This window comes from Schistocerca cancellata, chromosome 4, assembly GCF_023864275.1.
Source record: "Schistocerca cancellata isolate TAMUIC-IGC-003103 chromosome 4, iqSchCanc2.1, whole genome shotgun sequence".
NCBI classification, from domain to species: Eukaryota; Metazoa; Arthropoda; class Insecta; order Orthoptera; family Acrididae; genus Schistocerca; species Schistocerca cancellata.
In genome coordinates this window covers 568,212,100-568,228,839 of record NC_064629.1, presented here as the reverse complement: position 1 = coordinate 568,228,839, position 16,740 = coordinate 568,212,100, and positions in this window count along the sequence as shown.

Sequence of the window (16,740 nt, the reverse complement as noted above, 5' to 3'; positions counted from 1 at the left end):
AAAACACGCCCCAAACGGTAATTTAGCATATTTGGTTTGGAGGGAATACCTTCGAAACAATGAAACATAAAAAATGTTTCTCATACAAAAGTTGATATTAAATTAACGTTCTTGAAAACGGTTGAATAGAATTTTGTAATAATTTAAAATTATGCAAAATATCCCATCACCACTGCTTAATGTTCAAAACTGAAAACTTTTATTACAACATAAATTATAGAAGCTCTCAAGCTATCTACATCGTTAAGTAATAAAGCTGGTTTATCAAATACCATTTTTGGAAATTAAGCCATACACAGTGAGCAGTAGGAGTATTTTCTACATACCTAGTTTAAATATCTACATATTCATTATTAGTCTAGTTATTTATTTTGCTTCTATTTGTTTTATGTTTTAAACTGTTATTATAATTTTACTATTTTTAGTCTACCATTTCATGTATGTGTATTTTGCTAATGATACAAAATCATTTCAGTAATGATAATCTGTAAGGAAATGCTTAAAACATAGCATTTTCCTATACCATGCACATAAAATGGACGAAATTTCTTTAGACAATGTACATGACAGAGTATACAATATAAAACTGAATTCAACAGGATTCTGAATGATTGTGGATGATACTCTAAATATCCTGATTTACATCAGGCATATTTCAGTACACTGGTAATCAGTGGGGAAAATAACTGATTATGTACTAATGACTGAAGCTTAACTATACTGTTTCTCAAGTGGAGATTGATATGAAAATCATTAAACAGTACCATATCTGAAAATCTTCTCACAAGATTCTTCCAACATTGAAAGGTGTACATATACGATGTCCGTAACTGTGCCATTGAGTCTTTTGGGATCACCAGCTGAACAAGTTTCCTGCCATTAGGTATGATCGTCAAAACGATTTTCATAGTTTCATATTTTTCAATCCAAAATGTCCTTGTGACAGCAACGACATCTGTTCAACAAACGTCTGACCACGTCGAAAGATATTTGAAAGATGTTTCATTTCCCAGTGAGGGTGGAACGTCTATATTGTTGTTAGATTCTTAGGACTGCCAGTAAAAGAGACCATATACGTCATCGAGTCCCTGAGGACAAGCAACTTGTTTATCTGGTGATCCCAAAGGACTCAATGGCACAGGTACAGACATGGTATGTATACAGCTTTCGATATTGGAAGAATCTTGTGAGAAGATTTTTCGGACCTAGGTCTGTTGAATGATTTTGATGTCAATCTGCACTTGAGAAGCATTGTGGTTAAGCTGCAGTCACTAGTGCACAATCAGTTCTTTTCTCCAATGCCTCCCAATGAACTAAAATGTGTCTGATACAAATTTGGATATTTAAAAGGATACCTACCACAATTTTAAATCCTATTAAATTTTGTTTTATATTGAGTTCTCCATCGTGTATATTATATGAAGAAATTTCGTTCATATTATGTGCATGACGTAAGAAAACGTCATGTTTAACCATTTATTTACAGCAACAAAATTTGTGTGTATGAAATGGCAAATTAAAAAAACAAAAAATTTATGTAGAACATAAAATAACAGTTTAAAATATAAAAAATGTAAGTAAAATAAATAACTAGATTCATAATGAAGGCTTTTCAAACAAGGTAGTTGAAAAGACTCCTATTGCACAATGTGTCCAGCTTATTTTCCAAATATGTTATTTCAGAAGCCAGCTTTGTTGCACATGGATGTAGGTGGCTTGAAAGTGTCTTTAATTTATGTTGTAACAAAAGTTTTCATTTATTAAAATTAATTAATGGTGGTTGGGTATTTTGCAAAATTTCAGATTATTACAAAATTCGATTATCCATTTTTCAAGAGCATTTATTAGGCCTACATTTCGACTTTTATATAAGAAACATTTTTTACATATCATCATTTTGAAGATCTTCCCTCCAAATCCAATATGTCAAATTACCTTTTGCATTGCGTTTTACCCCATAGAAAATTGTGCATAAACAAAAAAATTCGTGTTGCATTATTTTGCCCCTCTACACATCCACATTCCCTTGTTAGTTCCAATTTTCTCCACTTGCCCAGAGATTGGAGAGTTCTCAACTGCAGTCATCAGATGCTAATTAGCCACAGTTATATGATAGTTAATGCCAAGTGTCAAATATTAATTGAAGTGATAGTCAAAGTGTTTACCTGCTAAAGGACTGAACTTATGAAATTTCTAAACTGTATTCCAAACAGAACTTTAATTAAATTAGTTCATAATCATCTATCGTGTTAGGTTAGATTAGGTTCAGAATTTAGATAAATGCCATAACTTCTCACAAAGAAAAAGTTCATTATATTTTGATATACCATTACATTTTATAAATAAATTATTGTTCTTGTTTTTCATGTGTTGCTCTGGTCATTCTGTTTTATACATATTTCCCTGTGATTTAACTGTTGTAAGTGTACTAGTGGACCATTTTCCTACACTCCACGGAATTGTGTATCTGAGGGCTCACTTCACGGCACGGGTGAATATAGCATTAAGCTATAATAATGTTACAAGAAGGCATTAGCCTAAGTTATTAGTTTAGTAACCCGCATTGTTATATGAGTTTTGTTTACAGTTCCAGCATAGATCAACACACTGACTCAACATACAACATTAATAGCTTTACTACATATTAGAATTTATAAATTTATGTTATTACTCCAGAACCAAAATTCCATTTAATCTATTGTACAATATTAAAGCGTTCACTATAAAATGCCCTAGCTTTTATCAATTTTGTTGTTATTTATTTGCATTCATTCAGAGTGAGCATTTTTAGCCAGTTTTTTAAAACATGAGAGACTAATATTTCGTAACTGTTGTGGATCTTTGCTACTGTGGCACATGGCTTGTCAGTTATATGACCATTTCTTGTGTTATGGTGGGGTATTGATGTCTAAGGTAACAGCTATCCAGCTTTTCCTTAGTGTATACTAGGAAACTATAAATATATATTCTAAGGACAGTCATCAATTACTCATTTCCTTGAGGTAGTGTCATCCTGACTCACATGGTGTTAGCCCCACAATGTATCTGATTGTCTTTTTATGTAATTTTCATACAGTCTTTGATCCAGGTGAGTTCTCCTATGGTAGTATTCGGAATGTCAGATAGGAATTGAAGGGAGCAAAGTGCATATACAGTGAAATACTTTCAGTAACATAGCTTCTCGCCTTACACAGTAGGTAAATTACACATGAGAGTCTGGTGCATAATGTATCTGTTTGTATAATCCAAGTGTGAATATGGAAGCCGAGAAATTTCTCTGACTTAGTTTCCTACTTTGTGGCATTTAAATTAAATACATTTTTCTGCTTTGTTGCTATTTAAGAGTAACGCATTAATATGAAATGTGGGGGGTACACCTATCTATTGCTACTGCAACATTTGGTTGTAACTCATCCAGGCTGGTAGTCAGCACAATACTGTGCTGTCTTCTGCATACAGTACTGCTTCGTAAGGCAGTATGGACGGCAGATCATTTACATAAATAGTATACAGAATGGGTCCGAGAATTGCGCCCTCAGGCACACCTTTGCTAATAGGTCAAGAATCTGATTGTTTGAAGACTTGTTACTTACACAATAACAGTTTCCTATTTCTTAAGTATGACTGCAGTTTGAGGAGGGCATATGCTATAGCTTAATTATCAGGACTTAAGATACTATATTGATGGCTTTCCTTGGATCCAGCAGAGTCAAGCAGGTTATTGACTTATTCTGAAAACAGTCATATCCTTCTGTTATAATGTTTCAATTGCTTCCACAGTGTCAGAGAGTGCAGATATAATGACATACTGTTGAGGACAGATTAGATTATTTTATTCACAATATATGTTCATGTGCTGTTGTGTACAGTACTCTGTTATTTTACAAATTATTGGGATAAGTAAAACAGGTTGATAATTATCTGATGATGCTGAATTTCCTTTCTCATAGACAGGCTTGCTTACAGATACTTTTAGACAATCCAGGTAGACACCCTAACTTAATATTTTGTTTATGATTTTTATTAAAGGCGTTATTATCTGTTTTACTGTCTGTTTAATAAAAAGTTAGAAAAGCCATAGTGATCTTCATCTAAAAAATTACTGAGTTTAGCTATAGCTTCACTGATTCTATCTAAAACTGTCAGTTTCTCTATTGTGTTAATGGTGGTAGTAGTGCATCTGCCTTGGTCCGATCATTATTGAATGTTGTGTTTACATGGAGCTCCCAAAACCAGTTTTCATAAACTGATTTCCTAGTATATAAAGACTCCACTGTTTATTATGGAAATGCAGTTCTAGCTGTTGGATTCCCACTTACAAACAAATTTATGCTCTCATTTTTGAAACATGCTTGGGTTGTCAGGTAACATCTTACTTTCAAAAAATTTTGGCTAATCTGGATGGCGTGACTTTTTGTCCAGTGCCGGAGATATGCTAACTCAATTCATTGAAAAAAAGTACCCCTAAACATTATAAGAAGTATTGCAAGCGAAACTTCAATCTAAGCCAGGTAGTTAGTACAGAATAAGTCAATAACCTGCTTGACTCTGCTGGATCCAAGGAAAGCCATCAATACAGTATCCTAAGTCCTGATAATTAAGCTATGGTACTGCTAACTGAGAATGACTTTGTTTACCTCTGATATTTAATTAGAAAGAAACTGCCATTCTGCTAATTCAGAAACCAGAACAAATGGTTTCCAGAGGCCATTTGTGTAAAATTGCAGATGATCGAAAAACTGGAATTTTACAGATCTAACAATACTGTTTCAGACTTTAACATGCAAATGCAACATCGAGAAGTGGTTTCCAAAATCCAGTTTTCATCTTCCAGAAGTTGTGGCTCATGAAAAGTAACAATATTTGTGTTTAAGATAGAACAGCAAATTTGTGTGTCTAATGTGTGAAGAGGAATTGAAATATCGCAATCTTTCTTTTGGCAATTTATTTTCGTTTTGTTGACTTCCCGTACTGATTTACATTTATTTAAAGAGTTAAGAATATATCTATCATTTGGACTATTATTCTGCTGCCTTGATTGCAGATCTGTAGTGCTTTTATATGACCGTATATTTAGCCTTGTCTAATATAATGTATCACAATACAGGAACATCAAGAGTCTCATATTATTTACTTGCAGTGTGTGTCAGTGTCCTAACTACCTGTCTTAGATTGAAGTTTCGCTTGCAATACTTCTTATAATGTTTAGGGGTACTTTTTTCCGATGAATTCCGTTAGCATATCTTTTTATCTTTTTTGGTTCACTCATTGGCTTCCACATTATGTGTAAGTGGTTCATTCCAGCTTATTACGCATAATGTAGGTCTAAGTTTATTTAAATTTTGTTCATTGAAGGATCTGGTCAAGTAAATAGCTTACAGCTCTGCTTTTAACATACAGTTCCACTTTTAAACTAATGATGATGTAAATGTCAAAAAATAGTAATTCTGCAATTTTCATTCTTGAGAAGATTTCTTGTCTTCTTGTCAAGCCTTTCTACGAATAAATCTTAATTGTGATTGGGGCTGTGATCTACAGAGATAGCACAGATATGCTGTTTCCAGTTTTAGAAACAGTACAGCTACAGTTTCAGAACTAGGTCCTATAAAAAATTCACTTACGTCTTCGTAATTCTATGTAAGTGGTTTATGAATGTAGACAGACACACCGCCACAGTTCATATCTTTTCTCCAGTAATCTGTCAATAATTCATAGACATTTGGTATACTTAGTTCTAATTCTACATACAATAACCTGTGTTCATGTAGCATTAGCACGCCACAGTTTAACTTTTCCAAGTAGTACTGGATTTCAAGACATTTTGTCTTTTAAGGACTGTACATAAATATGTATCAATATTAAGCTGTTTTTATTGAAAGCTGATATTAATGATTTTATCTCAAAGATGTGAGGATCGCATATTGTATATGTCTGTTCAAATTGTAGCGGCATGAGCACATTGCATATCTATGCTGCTTGCCATAACCAGCAGGCATACCATTTTGCCATTCCACATCAGTACAACTGCACGACCATTTGGTCAGTGACAGATGGTACTACTGTAACCCAGGACACTTCAGCAGCGTTGCACAAATAGTGCAAGTCACATCAGGGGCATCCACTCGACAACAAGCTGACACTGGCACAAGTAAATACCGCCCTCCTATCCAGGCTGGGGCATCAAATTGGTGAATCATTGAGTCTATGTCTGCTGTAGTGTGGACTTCCACCATGGGGCCACCATCACTCAACTGCCATCCTGACAGGACCGCCTGCCCAGGGTTCACCTACAGCACTATGGGCTGAGCGTCAAACTGAGGCCCTGCCAGGCTCCAGTCCAATAGGTGTCCTCCATGCACTGACACATTCCATCTTCCCACCTTGCCTGTGGGCTAGCCAGGCCTTAGGCTCCTCACTAGCAGCTGAACCAGCGCAACATGGCCACTCAGGAATGCTAGTTTCACAAGGTCTCCTTGTTGTCGAGCTGAGCTGGGCATAGTGACTGGCTGCGTCTCATTCACATATTATGGACCATGACCATTACTCTCTGCCCTCCTGACATGGGCACCAGTCTTCTGTAAAAAACCGTGTGTTGTGAGCAGACAGATTGAGTGGAAAGGTTTAGTGGAATTAAAGTTTTTTATTTTTTATTTTTCTCTGGATATCTGATACAGTAAACTGAGTTTTACTGTTGAACTGTGGCTGGGCCTGGGATGGTGCTCTGACAGAGGGACAAATAAAAAATATCTTCTGCCAACCAACCAGAGGATTGGGAGCAGCAGTCACATGGAGGACGCAGAGTGTGCTGTCAAGAGAGCACCAGTACCACAGGGTTGCTGTCATTTATGCAAACTCTCCTCCTGACTAGGCGTGTTCTCCTGCTCCTCTTTCCAGGCAATATGCCCCTCAGACTGGCTGTGTCAACCTCCTACCACACTGCAGTTTTAAACTCCAGTCAGTGAACCAAACTCTCCTGGTGTTATCTTTTCAGAAAAATTTCCTACACTCCTGGATGCCCAAAATCATTCTAAATCTTAATCTCGGTCCATTTGTGTACAACTTGTGTCAGCCACAGGATTAGAGCTCACCGTTAGGTCTGTATTTTTGGCATACTCCCCTGCAGACAGTTGCCGGACCTTAATTCCGTGGGAGAGAGCTGGCTTTACACTGTTAATCTATAGCTCGGCTAAATTGGGCTGGGTTATGTAATAAATCGAATTCCTTTGGCGTCAGATGGGACTAGAACACAACACATCGAATGATCGAATGGGAACGCATGCGGAGGATACTACCACTGTGTTCAGTCATGAATGCACTGTACAGGTCGCCTTGCTGCCTCATAGCCTTCGCGCTGACTGCACACCGACGGAGGTGCCAGTCTGGCTTGAGCTGCCTTCTACGCTGCCGCATGTCTGCCCTAGCCTTGCCGGCAGGCTGCTGTAGGTCCATGCTGATGCCGACGTCGCCGCCTCACCGTGGCCGACGAGCAGCGTCATGCTGCCGACCTTATCGAGGCCGCGGTCTTCGAGCAGCTTCAACAGACGCGGGAAAAGTTGAAGTAAGTCTCGCTGTCATGTGTGCCTAGAGAGCCTGTAATGTGTGCCTACTCTTTGCTGCCATCTTTCGGCGGGCTGCCGCCACAGGAATCTGTCAAGGTTAGGTTTTAATGTTCATTTACATTTTGAGACATTTTCTCTCTTTTTTTTTAAAGTCTTCTGGCCTCTAGAATTTGTGGCTCTAGAATTTGTAATCATGGCTGACAAATGTTCTCGTAGGTTGCCAGAGCGGCAGAAAGCAGCTGCTCCTAGAAATGCTGAGGTAGATAACGCCATTGTACTTCAAGAGCAGGTTTTTTCAGTATTGCTACAAAAATTGCAGTTGCAGGAACAGATTGCTGATCTAACACATCAACATGAAAGTGAAACTAGGCGAACAGCGAACCAAATCACTACAAGCACCTGTAGAATCTCTGCAGCGGAAACAGTAACTTATGTACAAGATGTTGCTAGCACCCTTCCTACAGTTTGTTTTATTCATTTCTTTTTGGGTAAACATGTCGAGAACGTTACCACCTGTTTGCAGAATGTCCGAGACATAGGACGCACTTGCTCCTTAGATTAGCTGAACATAAGAAAATTAAGATTTTCAGGTGATGTGTGCACCTATGTAATATCAGTGGACGTTTTTCGTAGTGTGACAACATTGGATGTCTTGGCAAACGTGTTAGCATAGCTCTACTCTCACAAAAGTGGCGTTAATTATTATAGAAATCGTTTGCCCACGTTGCACCAGAAAAGTCGTGAAGATTTTGAAGCTTTCGCAGATAGGATATGAACTGTATCTTGTTGTATGTATGTGTTAGGGAAATATGCCATACTCAATGTAGACGTAACTGAAGAAGCCGAGGCAAGAGCTATTGACATATTCACTCGCAGAAACAGCCCACAGATTGGGAATCAAGTTGAAATGGCTTTTCCTGCTTCATTACACAAACCCATGAGATTGGTTCTGTTACACAATGAAGTGGGTCAATTTGTTTCAACTACTGTGCGAAACAACGAGCAATGCTGTGTTTTTGTAAATGACTCCTGATGCCGATGTGTGGAAAATTGAAGCACAGGGCTGAACACTGCCATGCTCTGTGTTGTACAAAATGTCGTATGATAAAACACACAAGTGATGGCTGCCTCTAAAATCAGAGGGGAAGTTATCCTCAGTGGAACACCCTACAGAATCACAGGCTACTGGAAAGGTCACAGTGGGGAACCGAGTGTGCCGCAGGCATTGTCACCCACCTTTGCCCCCTGCGACAACAATAAATCCTGTAAGGAAAGGAGCAATTGATGAGGTGGCAAATGTACTTTTAAAATGCAAGCTCAGGGGAAAGTCTCTCAGAACGTTAAATGATACAGGAGCTCAGATTACCATATTATTTGTATCTCATGGTGTTAAGCGTGCGCTTAAGCCACCTCTCTATAATATGAGACGATTACGAGGGGAAATAATTGTGCTTACAGGGACTCCTTTTGTTAGTCTCCAGTTTGGTGGAAAGAAATATGGGTTTGATACGGAAGTAGTGCGACAACACGGACGGGATTTCGATGTCATTTTAGGGAACAACTTCCTACACCGTTTGCAGGTGGTAATAGCGTATACAGAAAGCACGTGCCTGAGTCACGAGGAACCTGTGGTGAGGTCTCATCCGGAAGCTCTGACAGAAATGCGTACATGTGGGTTAAAAACTAACGTCCGCACTACAATCAACAGAGGCATAGGAAAAGTACTTTGGGTTGCTGCCAAAACCCGGATACTGCCAAGATTGGACATTCTGGTTGATCTGCTCAGCCAGAACGACGTTCTCAACAGGTCGCAAATTTATGTCAAAAGGAGTATAAGTAAGCCATAAGTAGTAGGGAAGAAGTTCCGTGTACGAGTATGTGTTGATAACTTTGGCCAAAGAAATATTGAGATTTCACATGGGAGTACACTTTCTAATGGTAAGGAAGTAATGAAAGCAGAAATTTGGTGTGAACAACGGTTTAACTGTAACAAAAAGAAGCAGATGCCAGTACAAAAGATTCACAGCTTGGACCCTTATTAAGTAATCAGTGCCGGCCGGGGTGGCCGAGCGGTTCTAGGTGCTACAGTCTGGAACCTCGCGACCGATACAGTCGCAGGTTCGAATCCTGCCTGGGGCATGGATGTGTGTGACGTCCTTAGGTTAGTTAGGTTTAAGTAGCTGTAAGTTCTAGGGGACTGATGACCTCAGCAGTTAAGTCCCATAGTGCTCATAGCCATTTGAACCATTTGAAGAAATCAGTTGCACGAGAAGTTAGCGCAGTTGTCTGAGTCAGAATAGAATCTTTTGTACCCAGTTTACCAGCAACTGCCCTCGTACACCACAAAATTCCCGCGGGAGACACTAGGCCAGTTGCTCGGAAACAATATAGACTACCATTTCACCTACGATCCGTTGTTGAGGATACTATTCAGCAACGACTGGCTGCAGGGATAATTAAACTTTCTGTAATTCCATGGTCGTTGCCAATCGTTGTGTACCAAAGAGGCTAATGAGTGGGGGGAAAAGACCTATCGTTTGTGCGTCGATATGAAAGAGGTAAATAAGGTCACAGCGCCTGATACTATCTACCCCATATCGACGAAACACTGGACAGGTTAGGGATTTTTAGCTATTTTATAACCCTTGACATGCACTCTGGTTACTATCAAATACCGATAGGACCACGAGATCGACCAAAGACCGCTTTTGTGGTTCCTTCTGGATCGTTTGCCTTACACGACGCATTTCGGACCCTGTGACACCCTTTATTCTTTCCATGGACACTTCAGATTATACTACCGGAGCAGTCCTTAGGAGTGTAATGGTGAAGAAAGACGCATACGTTGTGCTTCCAGACAGATGAACTCAGCAGAGATAAACTACAGTACGACAGGAAAGAAGTTATAAGCCTTCATTTTTGAGTGAACTAATTCAAATGATGTTTGCATGGGCTAAAATTCACTGCCGTCTCTGACCATGCTACCCTTGTGTGGGTGTTGAGCTTAAAAGACCCCACTAGTCGCTTAACTCGGTGCGCATTGAAGCTATTGGAATATATCTATGGTGTACGTAATGCGCCAGGCCTTTTACACCAAGATGATGACGAGTTAGGTTGAAACATTAGATCTGTTCATACAGACGATAATTCAATACAAGAGCTAAAAGAAGCACTAAAAGAGAAGTAGAATGTCGCCGGTATGATTCCCTCTCAGATTTCGCTATAGTAGATGATGTCTTATATCGTAAGACTCCAATGGGTAACAGAGTAGTAGTACCTAAAGAGTTGCAACAGCACATCATGGCGAAATGTCAGGCCAGTTTGTTGGCATGCCACAATGGGCGACATGCCACAAACGCAAGGATAGCTTCCCGCTTCTGGTGGAGAGGTAGGCAGACAGATGTTCGGAAACATATATAGAATTGTCTGCCTTGTACTCAATGGGTATTCACACTGAGGACCAAGAGTCCCTTACAAACCTTCAAAGAAGCAACTAGAGCATTTAAAAATGCCGGTTGGGATATCGTTGGCCCCTTTCCACAAAGTTCACAGAATGCATCCTATGCACCTTAGCTCACTTCTCTAGATACCTAATTCCAGTAGCACTTGCAGACTTGACGGCAGAAAATGTTGCGTGTGTCTTTGTCAATCATTTATTTTTGCTATACAAAAGTCCTGACGCTATCTTGACTGATCAAGCAACTAATTTTATGTCTGCCTTGTTAGTACAAATTTGCAAACTGTTGTAAATTAAAAGATGGGGCACCACGCATTTTCTTGGAATACCTAACAATCGTCTCGAACGCGTCCATAAGGCAATCGTTCGAAATCTGTCCTACTAAGTCAACAACATTCAGATTGGACCAGTACGTTGATTGCGTAGCTTCAGCGTACAACAGTCGTATAAACGAATCAACAAGGTGTATGCCCTATGAAGCAGTTAATGGAAGACCTATGAACTCCCCATTCGAACTTGATAAGCTAGCGTTCGGTGTTGATGTGGCTGGCCTGGCGCCTTAAGGCTATCTGGAAATACCATATTACAGTACCTGTGTTATTCAGAGACGCAGGCACTGCAACATCGCATTTCTCTGACGATACCGGGCAAGCGACTTTCAAGGCAACGTCTGACCTGTACGGGAATATGCAGACTGTATGTACGAGTACAGACCGTAGAAGCATGGTTGGCGAAGCATGGAAGTTTGGGTCTAGCCGTGAGAGAGTGCAAAGATAGCCAAATGGTAAGGCGGCCGCTTGCGATAAGCGGGAAATCCGCGTTCGAGTTCCTCCTACGCGGCACAAATTTTCATTGTCTTCATTCCATTGTCTACAGCTGATGGGTGTCCTTATTCGCAATTGCGATTACATTTAATGTGTCTGGAAATAGGTTATACAAAATAATTCAGAAGCAATTTACAACATAGCAACAAAGGGACTACACTTCCCCAGTACAAACGTGGAGAACTTATGTTACTTCTAAATCCTGTGGTCAAGAAAAGAAAAACTAAGAAATTCACACATCAGTATGTGGATCCATATCCTGTTACACAGCTAACTTGTCCTGTGAATGCAGAGTTCCAATTGTCTGATGGCAATGGGGTAGTATGTTTTGATCAGTTAAAGCGGTACAGTGGCCCAGCTGTGCCACCCTGTACGGCACCACTAAGTCCTCCTCCAAATGTTTCACACTGTTGTAAGAAAGATGAGGAAGGAAAAAGACAAGTTACTGCCAGTATGTCCTATGTATGCTTTAAGAAGCAAGCATCCTTACGCCCTGAGATCATGGGACTAATTTTGTCTTTTCAGATTTGTGCAGATACTAAGAAAAGATTTATTTGTATCATGAGTAACGATAGTGTTTTAAGCCTGATGTTTTATTCTTGTGTTTCAGTAGTTACTTTTAATATGGCATTTTGTATGTGCAGAGGAGGTATTTTAGATTGGTGGGGTCAGTTCCATTTAAAGTCAGTTGGTGTTTCATTTTGTGGCTTTGGTGATAGGAAGCCACTTGCACTCTCCTATAGTGTGTAAGTGTGCCGTACTGTATTGTAAGTCATAGTGTAAGTGTCAGTTACCAAAGCAGTGGTATCCGGTAGTATAAATGTTTGAAATGTGGAGCAGAGGTACATTATTTGTTTAAGCAATGAACAGTCAAGCAGTAGGAGTTTTTTCAATCATATTATACTGATACGTTGATATTGTTTAGTTGAGGGAAAGATGAGAGGTACTACCAGGCCACACCAACAAGAACTTGAAGTGAACCAATAAAAACGTAATAACGTTAAAATGAGGGACACATTGAAGTTACGCACTAAGTGTTCCAGCTACACTTATTAAAAAATTTGCATATTATGTAAGGTAGGTTTTCAAAAACTTATTTACTCCGCTGCAGATCAAGTATAAAGAGAAATTAACTACTGTGGGATACAGACTATAACTTTGGGGTAGGAGAATACTTGCTATGGAGTCTATTGAGCCGTATTAAGAAAGAATAGTTGCCAGGAAATGTAATAATGTGCCTCCTTAGTGCCTACCGTAGGTGTCTAAGAGGTCACGTATTTTTGTTAAAATGTCATACAGGTATTGCTACAAACATAAAATTATGAGTTTATTATTTTCTAAAGGTTTTTACCGAAGTTTGCCTACAAGAATTACAAGAGAGAAACAAACAGGGAACCTATTGCTTTCTTCTGTGTAATACGCTAGTGAAATACTTGTTAAACATGTAATCGCTATAAATTTTTAGAAAACTAAAATTTCATTCCTTTTAAATGCCCATATGGTGTGTCAGAAGTCACTCTATAACTCAACAATATTGGTTGTCCTGGGAGGGTTAATTACGTAGTAAAATGTAGACTGAACGTTTCAGCAGTCTGGTACTGTATGGAAGAGTTTTACTGTTAATGTTGTCTGTTTTATTCACTTCAAGATTAGATAGGCACATTCACTAGTGTTAATCAGAGAGCAATAATAAAATTATTTGAAGTAAGTCAGTGAAACCAAGTCATGTAGAAAGACTGCAATTGTTTACACTGGTTAGGAAACAGTCGGCCGGAGTGGCCGAGCGGTTCTAGGCGCCACAGTCTGGAACTGCGCGACCGCTAAGGTCGCAGGTTCGATCCTGCCTCGGGCATGGATGTGTGTGATGTCCTTAGGTTAGTTAGGTTTAGGTAGTTCTAAGTTCTAGGGGACTGATGACCTCAGAAGTTAAGTCCCATAGTGCTCAGAGCCATTTGAACCATTTCAGAGGGTCCCAAATTCATATTCTTGGAGAAAAAAACCTTGTTTCACAAAGCGCCTAGCATCCAGTGCACGGTGCTCTATCTATTATCCATATGATGTTGGTTATTGAACATTTTTGAACACATTCCAAGTTGATTTCTGAACTAATCATAAGTTGATTTTTTAGTGCGTGTATAATGTTCATAATGTCGATTCAGGCTACCAGAGTGAAAATAAACGACTAACAGGAATTACAGGTAAGAAAGATTACATATCATCTTCTCGGTGTATCCAAGAAAATGAAGTTTTGACAGTGAAGTTTTGCCAGGTCGCTACACTAGAAAGGACCATTAGTACAGTCCCCGGTTAGCAGCTGCTTAATTCTATTCTCGGAATAGCGCGGAAAACGTGTTGTACTAACGCGTAATAACGCGTAACTGGAGAATAAACGCGGGATAACTAAACCGGTGATTCTCGCAGTGTTAGTGAAGTTAACTGGGGCATAAGTTTTGACAATGGCAGGAATACTTACAGAATTAGTGATGACAAGATTGTCTGTTAGAACTAGGAAGAAGAAGAAACTGGGAAATCACGCAAATTATATAGAAGAATAAGATGATTCCAAATTCGTATCAATATTTTATATTGTTACAACTTTTCGATCTAATATTTGAGAAACTGAAGCATATGAATGAAATGCGAAACTATTTCCTAAGATGAAACTTTTTGCTTGTTGTAGGCCTAATAGGCATTTGGTATTGGTAGATCGTGAATTAGGCCTATATCCTGTTGTAGTATTTATGTAAATGAGGTAGATAAAAGTGACCATTTGTGCCAAAACAGTCTCACTTATTTGGCGTGTGTTGCAATTGCTGCAAAATTAGAAAGGTCTATTTCGTTTTATATAGCAGACAGCGACACAATAGACGTAATCAGATCGAGAAATCACATCAGTGTTGGGTAGTAAAACGTTTGACGAACTTTGATGAGGTCATAGATACTTCGCACCGTGTAAAGCTGTACCAAGATTAGAGAGAAAAAATGTTGGGACCTAAGGATTGAAGAAATGTGTACTGTCTTGTTTTTTCTTGTCTTTACCTATATTTAACTTCGTGTCACACAAAAGAGAAAGTTATTAGTTAATGGAAAGAAAGAGTGTTTTTTTTTTAAAGAGAGGGGTTGAGGATGTCACACCAGCCGAGTGGGAGCAGGAGAGACACCATAGTACATCATTTTAATTTCCACTGTCCTGAAGATAGGTTTGATGGCTTCCATTACAAAATGTACACGTTTGAATGCCGCAGAGCAAAATACGGTGACGTGCGATAGAAGCATGCTGTTTGAAGAGGCGTGGCACTGTACTTTGGCACACTTAAGACAAAATAACATGTCTTACATATCCTCGAACGTAGGCGTTTTTTATATCAAGCTCTTCAGAAAGATGTGCGCTACAAAATGAACCTATTTTCGAAAAATCGATTTAAATTTTAAATTTTTGACATCTCAGACCCTCAAGGTGGTGGATAGGGGAGGCAGGAGGTGGGGGGGGGGGGGGGGAGAGAGCACCACTATCTAGTTTCTGCCCCAGGTTCGGGAATATCGCAGATACGGGGCTGCGTCTTACAAGTTACGAATAATTCATGCTACAACCATCCAGTAGTGATTAGACTCTTACATATTTAAAGAAATCGGTTTACGGGTGATTCGTGTTGTTATGAGTCAATAATCAGTCAAGATAAGTTTTGTTTTCGTTAGTGAAAATAAAACAGTGTTCAATGTAAATAAAATCGGTGGGACACATTACACAATAGAACACCTGTGGTATGCCCTGTTGAACAACTGTCATAAAATATGAGCGAAATTACAGCACAATTTGAGAGCCTTAATACACTGCAAGTGTGACATCTCATGGGTTACGTCAGACCTGTATGACAGCTCAGATCACGTGGATCTCACCCAGATGGTCACCGCCATTGCTTTTAAGGCGTGACCGCCAGTCGCAGCTCCACCAACCACAACACGGTCAGATAGTGAGCGCCTTTATCTGGTCCCGCCATGCGTCCGATGCGCAGAACAGAGAGACTGGTATGAAACTTCTATGTAACAGTATTAGTTTAATTTGTGTTCAGTTTCTTTAACACGGATCCATTTGGGGGACTAATACTTTTCGATCTCGTTAATATCTGCCACAAGGACTACAAAAGCGAGAGGCATGTTGTGCTGATAGGAATTTTCGAACGAAACTCTTACACGCTTTTCATATATTTGCCATTGTCCACATAATATTTGATACCAGTACCTGCTGCTAACTGAATCACGTGCATCTCCGGATTGTCCAGACTGACTGTGGATCAAACTCTGTGCTGCTTCCCAGAAATCTACTTGAATGCCTACAACCATTATTTGCTTTACAATTATGGACACTTACTGATCCTTTGACGAAAATTTCGTAATGATATGACTGAATCCTGTTTGTCCCCCTGTCATTAAAATTTTCAACCGTATTATAAACCACTGCGAGGAGCTCAATCAAGAACAGAAATGTCTTGAACAACGCATTTTTTGCAAAATGCAGTTTCATTCCATTAATTTGTTTCGTTACAGATAACTTTACTCTGGTTAAGCCTGTGGTTACATGGAATATTGCCCCTATATTCTCATGGAAACTTCATTAACTTTGTCGACCCATGTCAGAACACTAACCTGTCGACAGTCCTGTAGGTTCGAAATGCTTTATCTATCAACCATTTCAGGAGTTTATCAGAGGTCCATACATTAGCGAAACCGGCTGCTACCGTAAGAGACTTCATGTGCTCGCCTCCTGGGGTGGAACTGTCGACGCCACACGAATTCCGTAGATAAAATTTATGGTTATATTTGAATCCTGTCCCTATTTACATTTTGTGCGGAGTCTGGTACCGTATTTACAATTAAATATCATCTTGTAATTTTTCAGTTA